Below are 16795 nucleotides of genomic sequence, written 5' to 3'. Positions count from 1 at the left end.
AATATTCATTTGAAAAAATATGTATACTCACATATATATGTGCACTGTTATTTATTGTGTATTAAGAGTGAAGGAATCAAACCCTACAAAGAATTCAAAGTAACCTAAAGAAAAGTAGGCTGGGATTGGAATGAATAGAAAGGCCCAAGGGCCTGGGAAATTTCTTGGCCCTCCCTTTGAGCCCGAACCAGGAAGGTGGCTTTATCTCCTTCCGTAGATAGAATTGCTTTGAATGGCCTGATATTTGCATGATGAGTTGGCTTTGCTCCTTTTGTGGGCTGTAAAATTGCTTCAGAATACCTCTGCCTAGATTTCTCCGTTTCTCACCTCTGGGTTTTTATGGCTCTCTGAGAAAGGCTCAGCCCCTCTGATATGGACAATTTAGGCACTTTAGGATCTTCAAATATTCTAACCAGAACTTGACACCTCAAAGTATGTGAGAGTCCAAAATGGGAATGGGTGGGGTGGGGACTGTAAAACACAGGGTGCAAGAAAGAAGATATTTCCCTGAAAGGGGCAAAGAGCAAAACCTTCTCTCGGCTCCCACTGTTCATTCTGGAGAAAGACTACAGAGCTCTCTCCAGGAGGTCTTCTGGGTTCAAAAGGTTAATAAAATCTCCCAAACAAGATGAGCCTTTGTCTTGTCTCAGTTACTCCAGGACACTAAGGAGTTATGATTTATTTATGTATGTGTATATGTGTGTCTTTGCAAAGAAGGCCCACCCAAGAGGCAGAGGACGGGAAGCAGAATTAGAACTAGCAGCAGGGCCCACTACTAGTACAGCAACATGAGCCCAAGTGCAACTGAGCTATAGATAGATCAAGGGCCAGATCAACAGATAGATTTCATATATAAATTCACCATGTAATATTCATATAACAGATTTCAGCAATTTAATACCTCAACCCTTAACACTTAATGAAGGATCTGATCTTCTAAGATCCTAATGCATAATCATATTCATACCAATAAATATGAAATACTGAATTTCAGAGTTAAATATTCAACTGTCATTTAGTGTGTGAAGAAAGTTTTTATAAAAGGGTGAGATATGTCAAAAATCTGCAGTGAGGTTTTTCTTTTTTCTTTCTTTTTTTGGGAGTATAACAGTTGCAGATAAAGTTATTTTCAAATAATAAGGATTTTAAAACACAAAGGCTCAACTGTACTATTTCATGAGGAATCCTGAGCAATAGAAATATTTTTGGAAATGAGAACGGCAGGAAGGATCAAGGACATCTGTGATTACAATTGCTTCATATTGCTTAGAGGGCGTCAAGTGATTAAAATATCTGTTTGAGGAAAAGAAAATGCCATAACGTCTGTCTAAACAAAGAAAAAAGTAACAAATAATGATTTGTTGCTTCCTGAGAGTACAAGTCCCTCAAGCTGAAATTCCATAGCTAATGCTTTCTTTGGAGGGTTTTGTGTTCTAAAGGGGACAGAAACCAGGGAGCAATGCTCCCCAAAAGGAGGAGGAGTAACCTGGGCATCCACCCAAGGATGAGGTCCGCGTTCTAAGATTCACCACTACCCAGCTCTGTAATCTTAGGCAAATTCCCTAACCTCTCTGAACATCGGTTTTTCCATTTGTAAAGTAAGGGTATAATAGTCTCACCTCCAAGAGTTGTCATAAGGGTCAACTGAAAGAATGGCTGCAAAATGCTTTATAAATCCTAAAGTTCCACACCAACAAAACTTATTAACAACTTCATTCACTGAATGAAAGCTGAATAGAGGAGAGCTGTGAATATAATAATTATACAGTTATCATTTGCTAATCCCTTACTCTTTGCCACACCCTGAATCCTCTAAGCACGTTTTCCCCAGGACAAGGACAAAGAGATGGAAATGATGAGAGAAGATGAGGGACAGGAGACGAGAAAGCAAAAATTCAATTTGTAGGTAATTGGCTATCCTGAGGAAGAAACCAAAATAAATGGAGCTGAAATAATAATCAAATGTATAATAGAAGAAAATCTTCCTGAGCTATAAAGACTCTGCTGATTGAAAAGGTCCACTGTATTTCAGTTACAGTTAATGAAAATAGAACATCTAGGCTTATCCTGGTGATATTTTTGAATTACGAGGACAAAGAAAAAAGTATGCTACATACAGCTCAACAGAAAAACCAGGTAACTTACAAAGGAACAAAACCCGGCCGGGTCTCAGACTTCTGCTCTGCAATCTTGAGCACTGGAAGAAAGTGAAACAATGTCTACAGAGTTCTGAGGGAAAAAGGTTGTGACCTAAGTTTTCTTTACCAAGTCAAGGTATCATTCATGGATAAAAGTTACATTCCACCATGAAGAAGTAACAGCCATGAACTTTTTTTTTTTTTTTTTGCCATGAACTTTTATGCTCTGAACAACAGCACCAGCAAAATGTTAAAAATACAGATGATCTAACAGTCTACCTGGAATATACACCAGAAACAATTGAAGGGTAATAAAATGAAATCGAATAAGAATTTTTAGAATTTTCTTAGGTTAGTCAGGGCACAAGGCAATAATCATTTAGAATATAAAATGGGAAGATGACTAATTAGAGAATATATTCATAATAGAAACAAAAGAACTGAAATATCTAGAAATGCCCCTGAGAAGATTTATTGGACCTAAATGAAGAAAACTAAGAAGAGATATGAAAGATTTTTTATAAAATACTAAAACTGCAGATCAATTGACATTTTTAATTATCTCTTGGATAAGGATATTCAATGTTATAAATAAATCCATTCTCTAAAATTAGTTCATAGTTTTAAAGCAGTTCAAATCAAAATATAGGAAAAACTGAATTAAAATTATATTCTAATATTCATCTGGAAAAGTGAACAGTTGATATCTGTAATAGTTAAGAACATTGTTTTTAAAATATTACAGGAAGATTTGTTCAATGAGTTATTAAAGTGAACTATAAGTCACAGGCATTAAAAGACTTAAATGAACTTATTTACAAAACAGAAACAGACTCACAGATTTAGAGAATGAACTTACCGTTACCAGGGAGAAAGCTGGGGGAGGGATAGATTGGGAGTTTGGGATTGACATGTACACACTACTATAGTTAAAATAGATAACCAACAAGGACCTACTGTATAGCACAGGGAACTCTGCTCAATATTCTGTAATAACCTAAATGGGAAAAGAATTTGAAAAAGAATAGAAACATGTATATATATAACTAAATCACTTTGCTATACACCTGAAACTAACACAACATTGTTAATCAACTAAACTCCAATATAAAATTAAAATTTTAAAAAAAGTTTGATACTGACACAAGAATCAACAAATAGATCACTTGAACACACTAGATTGCCCTGAAACACACACTTTATTATAAAAAGAAACTCAACACATTAAAAATCAATTCCTACAAACCAATGGATAAACTTATTCCTTTAAAATGTTAAGAAAAGAAGATAACTACTTGGAAACCACTTAAGTAAATTCCCACCTCAAATCAAATGCCAAGGTAAATTTCAGATGGATTAAATAAAGAGCTAAATGTAAAAATATAGAAGCCATGAAAACTCTGAAGAAAATGTAGATGAATGTTTAACTTATCATAATGTTCAAGAATAGGACTTTATTAAGATTTCAGAGGCCGAATATTAACCAAGGAGATCAGGCTTCCCTGGGGGCGCAGTGGTTAAGAATCCGCCTGCCAATGTAGGGGACCCAGGTTCGAGCCCTGGTCTGGGAAGATCCCATATGCCACGAAGCAACTAAGCCTGTGTGCCACAAGTACTGAGCCTGTGCTCTAAAGCCCGTGAGCCACAACTACTGAGCCCACTCACCTTAGAGCCCACGTGCCGCAACTACTGAGGCCATGCACCGCACCTACTGAAGCCCAAGTGCCTAGAGCCCATGCTCCACCAAAAGAGAAGCCACTGCAATAAGAAGCCCACGCACTGCAAGGAAGAGTAGCCCCTGCTCGCCGCAACGAGAGAAAGGCTGTGTGCAGCAACGAAGACCCAATGCAGCCAAAACAATATTAAAAAATAATAATAATAATAAAATATATTTGATAGGTGTTATCTCCTTTGATATAAAAATTAAGGTAAGCTGATAATTTCAAGGTATAATGACAATTTATGGGTGGTAGTGTAAACATTAGTATTTCAAAGGATTAAACAATGTTAGTGTGGTAAGACAGAAAGAGAACTCTCTTACTCTGCCATTTTTGCCACTGTAGTGGGAGTGAATAGCTGCTGAAAGAAGATTGAATAAGGTATTGTAGTATTTCAGCTTTAAGCAAACAAACAAAAAATTCTTTGTGAAAGTGTCCCTCTCTTAGCAACTTTCTTTTTTTAAAATTTTTATTGAAATATGGTTGATTTACAATGTTGTGTTAGTTTCAGGTGTACAGCAAAATGATTCAGTTATACAGAATTCGTTTTCAGATTCTTTTCCATTACAGGTTATTACAAGATATTGAGTATAGGTCCCTTTGCTATACAGTAGGTCCTTGTTGGTTATCTATTTTATATATAATAGTGTGTATATTTTAATCCCAAACTCCTAATTTATCCCTCCTTCCCTTTCCCCTTTGGTAACCAGAAGTTTGTTTTCTATATCTGTAAGTCTATTTCTGTTTTATAAATAAGTTCATTTGTAACATTTTTTTAGATTCCACATGTAAGTGATATCATACGATATTTGTGTTTCTCTGTCTGACTTACTTCACTCAGTATGGTAATCTGTAGGTCCATCCATGTTGCTGCAAATGGCATTATTTCGTTCTTTTTATGGCTGAGTAATATTCCATTGTGTATATGTACCACATCTTCTTTATCCATTCATCTGTCAATGGACACTTAGGTTGCTTCTGTGTCTTGGCTATTGTAAATAGTGCTGCTATGAACATTGGGGTGCATGTATCTTTTTGAATTATAGTTTTCTCCATATATATGCCCAGGAGTGGGATTGCAGGATCATATGGTAGCTCTATTTTAATTCTTTGAGGAAAACTCCATACTGTTCTTCATAGTGGTTGTACCAATATGCATTCTCACCAACAGTGTACAAGGGTTCCCCTTTCTCCACATCCTCTCCAGCATTTGTTATTTGTAGACTTTTGGATGATGGTCATTCTGACTGGTGTGAAGTGATACCTCATGGTTGTTTTGATTTGCATTTCTCTAATAATTAGCAAAGTTGAGCGTCTTTTCATGTGCCTGTTGGCCATCTGTATGTCTTCTTTAGAGTAACTTTCAAGTATACAGTACAGTCTTGTTAACTATGGTCACCACTCTATACATAGATCCCCAGAACTTTAATTTGCATAGAAATCACCTGGAGATTTTGTTAAAATACAGATTTTGTTACAGTAGATGTGAGGCAGGGCCTGAGGGTCTGCCTTTCTAATGCACTTTCAGGTGGTGCAGATATGTCTGGTCTAGCAAGACTGTCAAAATAGTTTCTTCTTAAAACACACACTCACACACACATACATATATTAGTTACTATAATGTGCTAAGTTGTATGAACAGAAAACAGGAGACTTTATAGTTCAGTTAAGCAAAAAGTTATCACCAATAATATAGAAATATGTGGAAAGATATATTTATGTATCTAAAATATACTATCTAAGCAGGTAGACATGTAAAATTAATTCTCATACTACAAATTCTCAAAAATGCTATATTTTGTAAACTGTGTCAAGGGTCTACTTTACCCACTGAGAGTATGAGTGATAGGAAAAGCATGGCTTTTCTGTTAGTGGAAGCCTTGGACAAGCACTGTTGAATGATGTCCTGTGGGACCCTGATGTTAACAGTTTGGATGCTTGACGCTATTACTGGCTTCAGTTTAGTAAGATTCCTGAAGGGACAAGAGAGCACATTACTGAAATTAATCACATTTGCAATAGATTAATAAAACTGATAACTGAATCTATAAAGAGACTCTCCCAACCGAAGCTGCATAGAAAGCACAGTTTTTTAAAGGAACTATGCATGCATATTTGATGATTCTATGAGCTCTTAAAGCCATGAAATTGTGACTGTTATTATTCATTGAATCTACATTCTGAGAGCTAAGCCATGTTTCAGTGTAATTTCCGTTGCCTCTCTGCTAAACTTACCATTTCTAGTCAGGTCAATTTTAAATTTACTACAATCAAGATTCTATTCTCTTGCCTCTTTCACATGACCACATTTTAAGTTTGCTTGGCTCACCATTCTTGCTGTGATAAAGATGTAAGACTCCAGTCTTCATTTTGAGATCTAATCCCAAATTCTCTCTTTGATTTGCAAAATCACTTTTGAACTTTTCTCTCCGCAATTAGAGAATCTTTTATTGGTCTCATTTTTCAAAGGCTCTTCCTTTGTCATTTTATACTGTTCCGATATGGGGAAAAAAGAGATTTCTCCTCCTTTTTAACTAATTTTTTTGAGACTGACGTACTTTATCATATTTATTCCCAAGCCTAGGGATTTTTATCCTGAATAAAGTATTATACTATCCACCTCGTGGGGTACTTCAGGCTAGATTTTAGTGTTAGGTCAGTTATAAATTCTTTACTCTTTCCTCAGTTTGTATATGCTTGGGAAAGGCAAGCAAAATCCTATATCCATAAAAGAACACAGGTGAGATTGTCTTTGTCTTCCCCTAATGAATCATTTAATGGTGCCCGTCCAAGATTTCCACTAACATAGAAAGGTAATGCTTTCCTACTACTCATATACTCAGTAGGTAAAATGTACTTTTTTTATCATTCTTTTTTTTTTAATTTATTTATTTTATTTTTGGCTGCGTTGGGTCTTCATTGCTGCACCCGGGCTTTCTCTAGCTGCAGTGAGCGGGGGCTACTCTTCGTTGGGGTGCGCAGGCTTCTCATTGCAGCGGCTTCTCTTGTTGCGGAGCATGGGCTCTAGGTGCTTGGGCTTCAGTAGTTGCAGCAGGTGGGCTCAGTAGTTGTGGCTCGCGGGCTCCAGAGCGCAGGCTCAGTAGTTGTGGTACACGGGCTTAGTTGCTCTGCAGCATGTGGGATCTTCCCAGACCAGGGCTCGAACCCGTGTCCCCTGCATTGGCAGGCGGATTCTTAACCACTGCACCACCAGGGAAGCCCTAAAATGTAGTTCTGACATAGTTTGCAAGACATAGCATTTTTGAGAATTAGCTTTACCTAACTGCCTGCTTAGATAGTGTATTTTAAATATATCTTGAAATTCTTCATTTTTAGTAATGCACCCTTATGTCCCTTCAGGGCTTATAATGATTCTTGCTAAACTGAAGTCAGTAGCAGTGTGAAACAGTACCCAAACTGTGAACATTGGGGTCCCGTTGGCCTGTACAGAACACCATGCAGTTACGCAAATCATGTTATAGAGAAATATTCTGTGACACGGGAAAATGAACACACATTATTATGTGCAAAAGGCAGGTTACCAAATATCTTACGTGTTCCGATTTTGATGCCAAGCATCGTTTCAAATTTGTTTGAATTCTAATGTGAGTGCTGGACCAGCTACATCACTACATCATTTATGGGGCCGAGTACAAAATGAAAATGTGGGGCCCCTTGTTCAAAACTTACTAAAACTTTCATGAAGGTGACAGGAGAGCATTAAATCACGCACAGAGCCCTTCCAAATGTGGGGGCCTGTGCAACTACCCAAGCTGCACATCCATGAGGCCAGCCTTGTGTGTGTGTGTACACACATTTGCACATTACATAGACTAGGGTGATGCACACCAAAATGCCAAAATGTTAATAGGCACCTCTGAGTGGTGAGATTATGGGTGATTTTCATTTTCTTGTTTGTTTTCTTCTGAGTTTTATGCTTCTTCAACAATGAAATCAGATTATTACAGTGATTAGGAAAATACCAATAAATGTTGTCATTAAAAGATAATACTTTTATCCCAGCGGTGCCTCCAAAAAAAAAAGATAATACTTTTAGTTAAAGACAGAGCAATGTTCCGGAAATAAAAATAGCTACTGCTTTCGTCTGCCTAAAAGGTGCTAGATAAGGTGCTAGGCACTTTCTATGGCATCTCCTTCCACTCCCCAGCAACCTGTGAGGTCATATTATCTTCTCTTTTATAGATTCTAAGATTCTAAAAGTAACTTGTTTAGGCATAAAAGTAGGATTCAGGCTTAACAGTAAAAGCTTCTCCAGCACATTACAAACCAGAAGTCAGAAAGCCTACATAAGACAAATGAAGACCCACAGACATAGGAAACAAATTTATGGTTACCAAAGGGCAAAGCGGGGGAGGGATAAATTGGGAGATTGGGATTGACATATACACACTTCTGTATATAAAATAGATAAACAACAAGGACCTACTGTATAGCACAGGGAACTATACTCAATATTCTGTAATGACCTATAAGGGAAAAGAATATGAAAAAGGATAGATAGATATGTATAACTGAATCACTTTGCTGTACACCTGAAACTAACATGGCATTGTAAATCAACTATACTTCAATTAAAAAAAACTTAAATGAGTAAAACTATCTTTCAGCTTTTTTTAATCCATAAAGTAGATAGTATGGGATAAAAACAATTGTCCTGCTTAATGAACAGTGTGGTCATGAGGATCAGAAGACAATAAATATGTTTTAACAATTCTAAAGCCACTATGTTCCTGTGTTCATGAAGTCATTTAGGCCTGTGCCTGTGTTTGTGCAACAAAATCTGAGGGGCACGTGCTAGCAGCATTTATGGCAGGTAGGCCTGTTGCTGGAAGCATACACCCAGGGAAATACGATGCATCCATAATGGCTAACATGTGCAAACATTTGAAGTATATTCCTCTCTTTCCCACCTTGTCAAGTCACTCTCATCTAAGAAATCAACAAATAGTGAAGCTGGGATTCCAAGCCAGGCAGTTTGACCCCAGCTCCTGGCATTCAGTCATGACACTCTAACTTGATTCAAATCAAACAATGCTCTTTCTAGCCACTAACCCAATTGTTTCAATCCAGGAATGCTTCACCAGGGAAAGAGAGACCTCACTAAGTCCTTAATATGATGATGGTTTTAATAAAGCTTTGATTATTAGCAGCTGGAAGTTAAAACATCAAAAATTAATAAAAAAGTGTGCATGAATTTTAAACTTTTCTACAAAATGCCCTCCTTAAAAATGTCATGTCATTTTGGGATTTGAGGTTTGACAGGGCTGTAAGAAACAATATTTTCCACCACAATTGATGGCTACCAAATCATCCTACCAAATGCAACTGCATCAAACAGACTCGGGTGTTAGAAAGCTGTCCTAATAGCAGGTGCAGAGACTTTCTCTGATTGAAATGGCAGTCAGCTTCCAACTTGGCTAATTAAATACTAATGAAGAGCTTGTTCAACTGAACTTTAAGCATTTGTTTACATCCTACATTGTCTGGTTCGTGAGGAAACAGCTGGTAAAGTGCAACCAAGACCTGATGGGACCACAAGTAGGTTTCCAAAACCTCTCCTTGTCTCCCTACCTCTAGCAAAGCTACAGGCTCTGCTTCACAGGAGCCCCACATGTCTCTTTTACCTACTCATCACCTTTTTCTCTTAATTTGATTATTTGGCATATGTGATTTTTCCTTCTTGTCCCCACTTATTGCATGCAATACCTCTTTTCCTTCTCCCTCTCAGAAGAAACATAGTCACCCGCTGGGTTCTTTTGGTTTCAGAATTTCTTTACCTTTTTTGAGTGTCTCCTGTTCCTTCTCATTTGTTATTAGCTAACAAACATAAGTATGCTGCCATTGCAGCTTCTTAGAAACAAAGCCACATTAAAAAAAAAAAAAAAAAGGCTTTCCTAAAATGTTGCTGTCTTCCTAGCTTCTCTAATTTAGAAGGCACGTTAAATGTGATAATTAGGCACAATAAAGGTAAAGTTATCAGAACTAAAAATAAAAGTGGGAGGTTTAAACAGTGTTGAAATGTTGAATGCATGCTCCACATCTGTGCTCCATTCTTGTTGGGCAGCTTAAGAAAAGACTCTAAGAAACTGAAAACTAGAAGTTGGAAACTAGGAAGAAGGGCACGGCTCTCCTCAGGGATAAGGAGACAGAGGGCTGTTTGGATTTAGTGGACAGCATTCTGGGGGAATTTGGAGATTTTTATGTCTTAATAGAATAGAAAAAATAATAAAAAGAATTGGTGCTCAGTCTCTTCTCTGCAGGCAAGTAAAATGTCAGGTGAGGAAAAGGAGAAAGAGATAAAATAAGAAAAGCTTCTCCTGATCCCAGAAAAACAACAAGCATCTACTGAACAGACAATCTACAGTAACAACGGAACAGACCTAATTCAAGCATAACTTTTGAGCCCTAAGCATCACCAGCAACATGAACCCGAAAAAGAGAAAAACCAGCAGGAGACAACTGATTCTCGGGTTTAACCTAATGTAAAATCAAGATCTAATTAATTTGGAGGCAGAGAACACATACACCAAAGAGCACCTAACAATGGACAGATACTAAGTCTAAGATTTCTACAAATACTAAGAATAACAAGTGCCCCGCCACATATGTAATCAATAGAAGATCACGTTGGAAAGGCAAGTAGTACAGGGCCAGATAAATGCAAGCATTAGGTGCTCAGCCAGGAACGGATGGGGACTCATTAATGATGTGTGAGAAGGAGAAAAGAAGGATCTGAACTGTGCCTTCTTTTCCTTTTTTTCTTCCTATTTTACATATCTTTTCATTTATCCCAGCAGTAGAAGCCACAGATGTCTAGGATGTTTCCAGTGCACCCTCTTTTTAATGAACAGTTTTACTTGTACAGCATTCTGAACATGAAACTATCAAGACGGATCCCATGTGATATTCATCTCTGGCTGCATTAACACACTATAGTGTTCACTCATTCCAAGGGGGTTTGTTAAGGGGCTCGGTGGCTTCGAGAAAACCAGATCGCCCTGTGCCTGACATACCTCCATTTCATTAGTGATATGGGCTGTGGTTTTATAGAAAGCACCTTAAGAAAGACACTGCTTTTTCCAGTCCTAGTTGATCGCTTGGTAGGAATGTGCGCCCACTGTGTGCCAGGCACCGTCTATAATGACGTTAGATCATACTCTGAATTTGGAGGAGAGAATTAAAATAAGAGAGGGAATACTTTAGCAGAAATGTACATGTGATAGTTAAGTGCCAATGTAAAACTGCAAACTCACAGAGGGCGTCCACTCAGCATGTGATCATTTGTTGATGCCACTGTGTCTACATGCCATGTGTTTGTTTCAAGGGTGCGATATTAACATGCTACATGTTTAGGGTATTTCCACGTCCAACTCTTCGACAGAAAAGCTACATCCCTTATTATTTTCATATTGCCAGGTGGAGAAGTCGGCACTTATATGTCTACTCAGTTTCTCAGGCTGCTAAGGGTAGATTTTACAAGCACACTTGTATCCAATAAGAAAATAGTCAGCAAATATTTATTGAGTGCTTTCACCATGCCAAGAGTGGCAACAAAAACATTTGGGAATTTATGGTGTAATTGTTTCCAAGCAAGAACATAAGGTGTTTACAGTCTTGTATAAGATTATGTTCAGGACACAATTAGAGAAAGAGAAGAGGAGGTTGGCTCCGTTTCCTGACAGAGGATGAAGAAAACTGACAGGGGCTCTCTAGAGAGATGACAGGTAAAGGAAATGACAGAAACATTACTGAAGGAATGGAAATCTCTAGACTTGAGGTTGATTGGAAAGGAAAGGATATTATATGTAACATAATTAATGTAATACATCCTTAATTAGGTTAAGGGAGTGTCTACATTTTAAAGGTTCAAAGATATTTAGGCTTCTGCCAGAATCAGCATGGAGAAAGAAATGGGGCTTTGTTTATACATAAAGCAGTGAGGAGCAACAGACTTACCCACAATTCTAAAGGAAACAAAGAAAAAATGACAGGATATTAATAGTTTACTATAATTTTGTGTATTTGATAATCTCATGTTGAAATGGGTCTACAAGGTACTTCTTACTCATAAGGATTTTTTTTAATTCATGTATTATTGAAGCAATTCTTAGGTTTAAATCTATTTTGGAGTTTATAAATAGTTTGATTTCTGCTATAAATTGACAGTCTCCTGTCAATTATGTGAATTCCTTCAGAAAATAGGTTTTGTGTGAATTTCCCAAGTCCCCAGACTCCTCTGTCATAGCTAGTGAGGCTCGAGACACTTGCAGACTCCTGGTGGCAGCTCTGCTAGAGACCCTGGGGTTAGCATTCAGAGTTAAACATTACTAATCCAGTTTTTAATTGATGCACAACATCCTCTAAAAGAGAAATTGGGTTTTGGCTGTGACCTCCATGTCAGGGATTTCAGACTGTATGCACCATGACATTTTTGAGTTCTGCACCCTCTTAGTTTTTTAACCATGGATATGAGCAGTCACTAAGCAGCCATGCAAATACAGGCAAACCTCGAAGATACTGTGTGTTCTATTGCAGACCACCACAATAAAGCAAATATTGCAATAAAGCGAATCACACAGTTTTTTTTGGTTTCCCAGTGCATATAAAAGTTATGTTTATACTATATTGTAGTCTATTAAGTGTGCAATAGCATTATGTCTAAAAAAATGTACACACCTTAATTTAAAATACTTTATACTAAAAACTGCTAACCATCATCTGAGCCTTCAGCGAGTTGTAATCTTTTTGCTGATGGAGGGTCTTGCCTCGATGTTGATGGCTGCTGACTGATCAGTGGTGGGTACTGAGGCTGGGGTGGCTACGGTAATTTCTTAAAACAAGACAACAGTGAAGCTTGCTGTATTGGTTGACTCTTCCTTTTATAAATGATTTCTTTGTAGCACGCAATGCTGTTTGATAGCATTTTACCCACAGTAGAACTTCTTGCCAAATTGCAGTCAGTCCTCTAGAACTCTGCCATTACTTTATCAACTTAGTTGATGTAATATTCTAAATCCTTTGTTGTCAGTTCAACAATCTTCACAGCATCTTCACGAGGAGTAGATTCCATCTCAAGAAACCACTTTCTTTGCTCATCCATAAGAAGCAACTCCTTATCCATTAAAGTTTTATCATGAGATTGCAGCAACTGTCACACCTTTAGGCTCCGCTTCTAATTCTAGTTCTCTTGTTATTTTCACCACATCTGCAGTTACTTCCTCCACTGAAGTCTTGAACCCCACAGAATCATCCATGAGGGGATCAACTTCTTCTAAACTCCTGTGAATGTTTATATCTTGACCTCTTCCCATGGATCACAAATGTTCTTAATGGCATCTAGAAGGGTGAATCATTTCCAGAAGTTTCTCAATTTACTTTGTCCAAATTCATCAGAGGAATCACTATGTGTATGGCACCTGTAGCTTTATGAAATGTATTTCCTTTTTCTTTTTCTTTTTCTTTTTTTTTTTGGCTGCACCGTGAGGCTTGCAGGATCTTAGTTCCCTGACCAGGGATCGAACCCAGGCCCCTGGCAGTGGAAGCACAGAGTCCTAACCACTGGACTGCCAGGGAATTCTGAAAAATGTGTTTCTTAAATAATGACACCTGAATTAAATTAGTAACATCACAGATCACTGACCACAGATCACCATAGCAAGTATAATAATAGTGAAAAAGTTTGAAATATTGTGAAAATTACCAAAATGTGACACAGAGACACAAAGTGAGCAAATGCCACTGGAAAAATGGCGCCAATGGACTTGCTCCATGCAAAGTTGCCAAAAACCCTCAATTTGTAAAAAACACAATATCTGTGACGCAGAATAAAGCAAAGTGCAATAAAGTGAGGTATGCATGTGGAACTTCTGTTAGTGGAAAAATAGTTTGAAAACAAAACTTATCTTTACAGGTTGTTTCCATCCTCAAATAGGCAGGCAACCAGGTCCCAGACATCACTCTTACTTCCCAGCAGCCTGGTCCTATCCTAGATTACTGCTCATCTTCAAATCACTCTTCATTCACAGAGCTTCCTCTTCCCAGTAAATATTCCCAGGATTTGTTTTCTGTCTTCAGGTGATTGTTTAATAAGGTTTCCCACCTTCTTTTCTTCAACCAGCAATTTTAAAGCCACTCTTAAAAAGACAACTTTTTATCATTTCCTTATACATTTTCAGTTTTACCCCTTCTTTACCCTTCTCTGTTTAAAGTTGAATTCTCATATTACATCTTCCTATATTATCTTTTTTTAAAATTATTTATCTATTTATTTATTTATTTATTTATTTATTTATGGCTGTGTTGGGTCTTCGTTTCTGTGCAAGGGCTTTCTCTAGTTGCGGCAAGCGGGGGCCACTCTTCATCGCGGTGCGCGGGCCTCTCACTATTGCGGCCTCTCTTGTTGCGGAGCACAGGCTCCAGACGCGCAGGCTCAGCAATCGTGGCTCACGGGCCTAGTCGCTCTGCGGCATGTGGGATCCTCCCAGACCAGGGCTCGAACCCGTGTCCCCTGCATTAGCAGGCAGACTCTCAACCACTGCGCCACCAGGGAAGCCCCCCTATATTATCTTTAAAAAAAATTTTATTGGAGTATAGTTGATTTACAATGTTGTGTTAGTTTCAGGTGCACAGCTCAGCGATTCATATATATATATATATATATATATATATATATATATATATACATACACACACACTCTGTTTCAGATTCTTTTCCCTAATAGGTTATTACAAGATATTGAGTACAGTTGCCTGTACTATACAGTAGGTCCTTGTTGGTTATCTATTTTATATATAGTAGTGTGTATCTGTTAATACCAAACTCCTAATTTGTCCCTCCCCCCCTTTTCCCTTTGGTAACCATACTTTGTTTTCTATGTCTGCGAGTCTCTTTTTGGTTTGGAAATAAGTTCATTTGTATCATGTTTTTAGATTCCACTTATAAGCAATATCATATGATATTTGTCTTTCTCTGTCTGACTGACTTCACTTTGTATGATAATCTCCAGATCCATCCATGTTGCTGCAAATGTCATTATTTCATTCTTTTTAATGGCTGAGTAGTATTCCATTGTATATATGTACCACATCTTCTTTATCCATTCATCTGTTGATGGACATATTATCTTATTCTTATAATTTAAATTGTAAAAGTGTAAATCAAAGATTCTACATGCTGTAAATGTTCATGTTTTTATTGAATATATTTTCAAACCACAGCTTTTTATCTAAAATTGATTCTGAGTTTTGTGTTTCCAATGCAGGATATTAATTTCCACCAAAAATGAACTTAAAATATGAATTTCATGGAATGTTGAAAAATTCTTCTGTTGACATGTCCAGACATACACTAAGAACCGTACACTTCTGGGGGCGATTTCCCCATCACACCAAGCCTCAGATCTCACATGCACTCAGTGGAATTCATACTGCTTACCTCATGTAGGTTGACCACATCTCTTGGTTTTAGCACTGAAAGTACTGCATCCCGTCAGTCCCAGGAAGACAAGGGCTAAGTAGAGATGTTGTGAGGTTGACATGAGATGAAATGACCAGCAGCTATCATGGCAGCTGACTCACAGTGTAAGTTCAAAACTGGTAGCTCCCTTCTCCGCCTCTTCTACTCATGCCTCTGGTCCTGTAAAGAATGCATTATTTAAAATCAGAGAAGACATAAAGCTAAAAAAATATTTTTCTGAATCTCTTTGAGGAGATCAGCCTATTCTAGAGACTGGTATAAAGTTAAACATTTCCTCTTACTGATGGATATTCACTAGAATTAATTCCCTTTGTTTGTCACCTACCCTCCCCCCGCTTATGCTATTATAAAAAGGATCTGTGTTTCTTAATCTCATTTGGTCACTGGCTCATGATATTTCAATGTACATAATAAGACAAGAATTCATACACACACACACACACACACACAAGAATGCTTTATTTAAGAGAAAGCCAGCGGTGTGATACTGTGAAATGACAGATCTGGGTTTTCATCTGGGTTCCACTCACGACAAGCTGAGTGACTTTGGGCAAGTCATCTCTACTCTGTGTCTCAGTTACCTCATGGGGACAATAGTGATCATTATAATTGCCTTACATTACAGTTGTTACTATGATCAAATTAGATAGTGCTTACAGAAGTACCCTCTAGGCTAAAAAGCATAGTAAACATGAGTGCCATAATTATAGGCTTTCCAAATATTGTGATGTTTGATGTGACAGTATCCTTATTCCTGGGTCTCATCTCTGGAAGCTGATGTAGCATCAGCCACGTTCACCACTTCACCTTGAATTAGGAAGTCTTCAAAAAGAAATCACACCCTACTCTATGATTCCTACGTGGTACAAACATTCCTCATACATTCTGAGGGCATCAATACAGATATCGAGGCTCAGTTCAACATATTCTCCCATATTATGAAAACCCCACACTCAGCCATCTTGTATGTCTTCCACTGTTTATAGCCTGGGCAGCTTTTCACTATTTCAGGAAATATGCAAGCATATAATCAGCAGAGTGGCAGTAAATTGGAACTCTCTGCTACAGCTGGGGTTTCATCCACTCTCTTCCCTGAGGCTGTGCAAGGTCATGTGGGTTTTTTCCTTGTCTGGAAAGGATAGTAAAATTATGGATGTATTTTCACTGGTCATAGAAAGGGATGTATGTAACCACCAGTAAAAAGTTCAAAATTTTGTCTCAGTCTTGGTTAATTACATGGCCTAACAGGGTGAGACACAGTTATAGATAAATACAAGAGGGGCCTAGCATTAGAACTCCACTCCCTAATGCCACCGAGAGATATCAGAAAACTCTATTTACAACTCAAGTCACGTTAGAAAACTCTAGTTACAACTCAAGTCAAGCAGACATTGTGTTTTTTAAGGGGCTTTCATAACAGATGCCCATTCCAATATAATTTC

The sequence above is a fragment of the Eschrichtius robustus genome, chromosome X, assembly GCF_028021215.1.
Source record: "Eschrichtius robustus isolate mEscRob2 chromosome X, mEscRob2.pri, whole genome shotgun sequence".
Lineage (NCBI taxonomy): Eukaryota > Metazoa > Chordata > Mammalia > Artiodactyla > Eschrichtiidae > Eschrichtius > Eschrichtius robustus.
Note: the sequence above shows the minus strand (reverse complement) of the source record.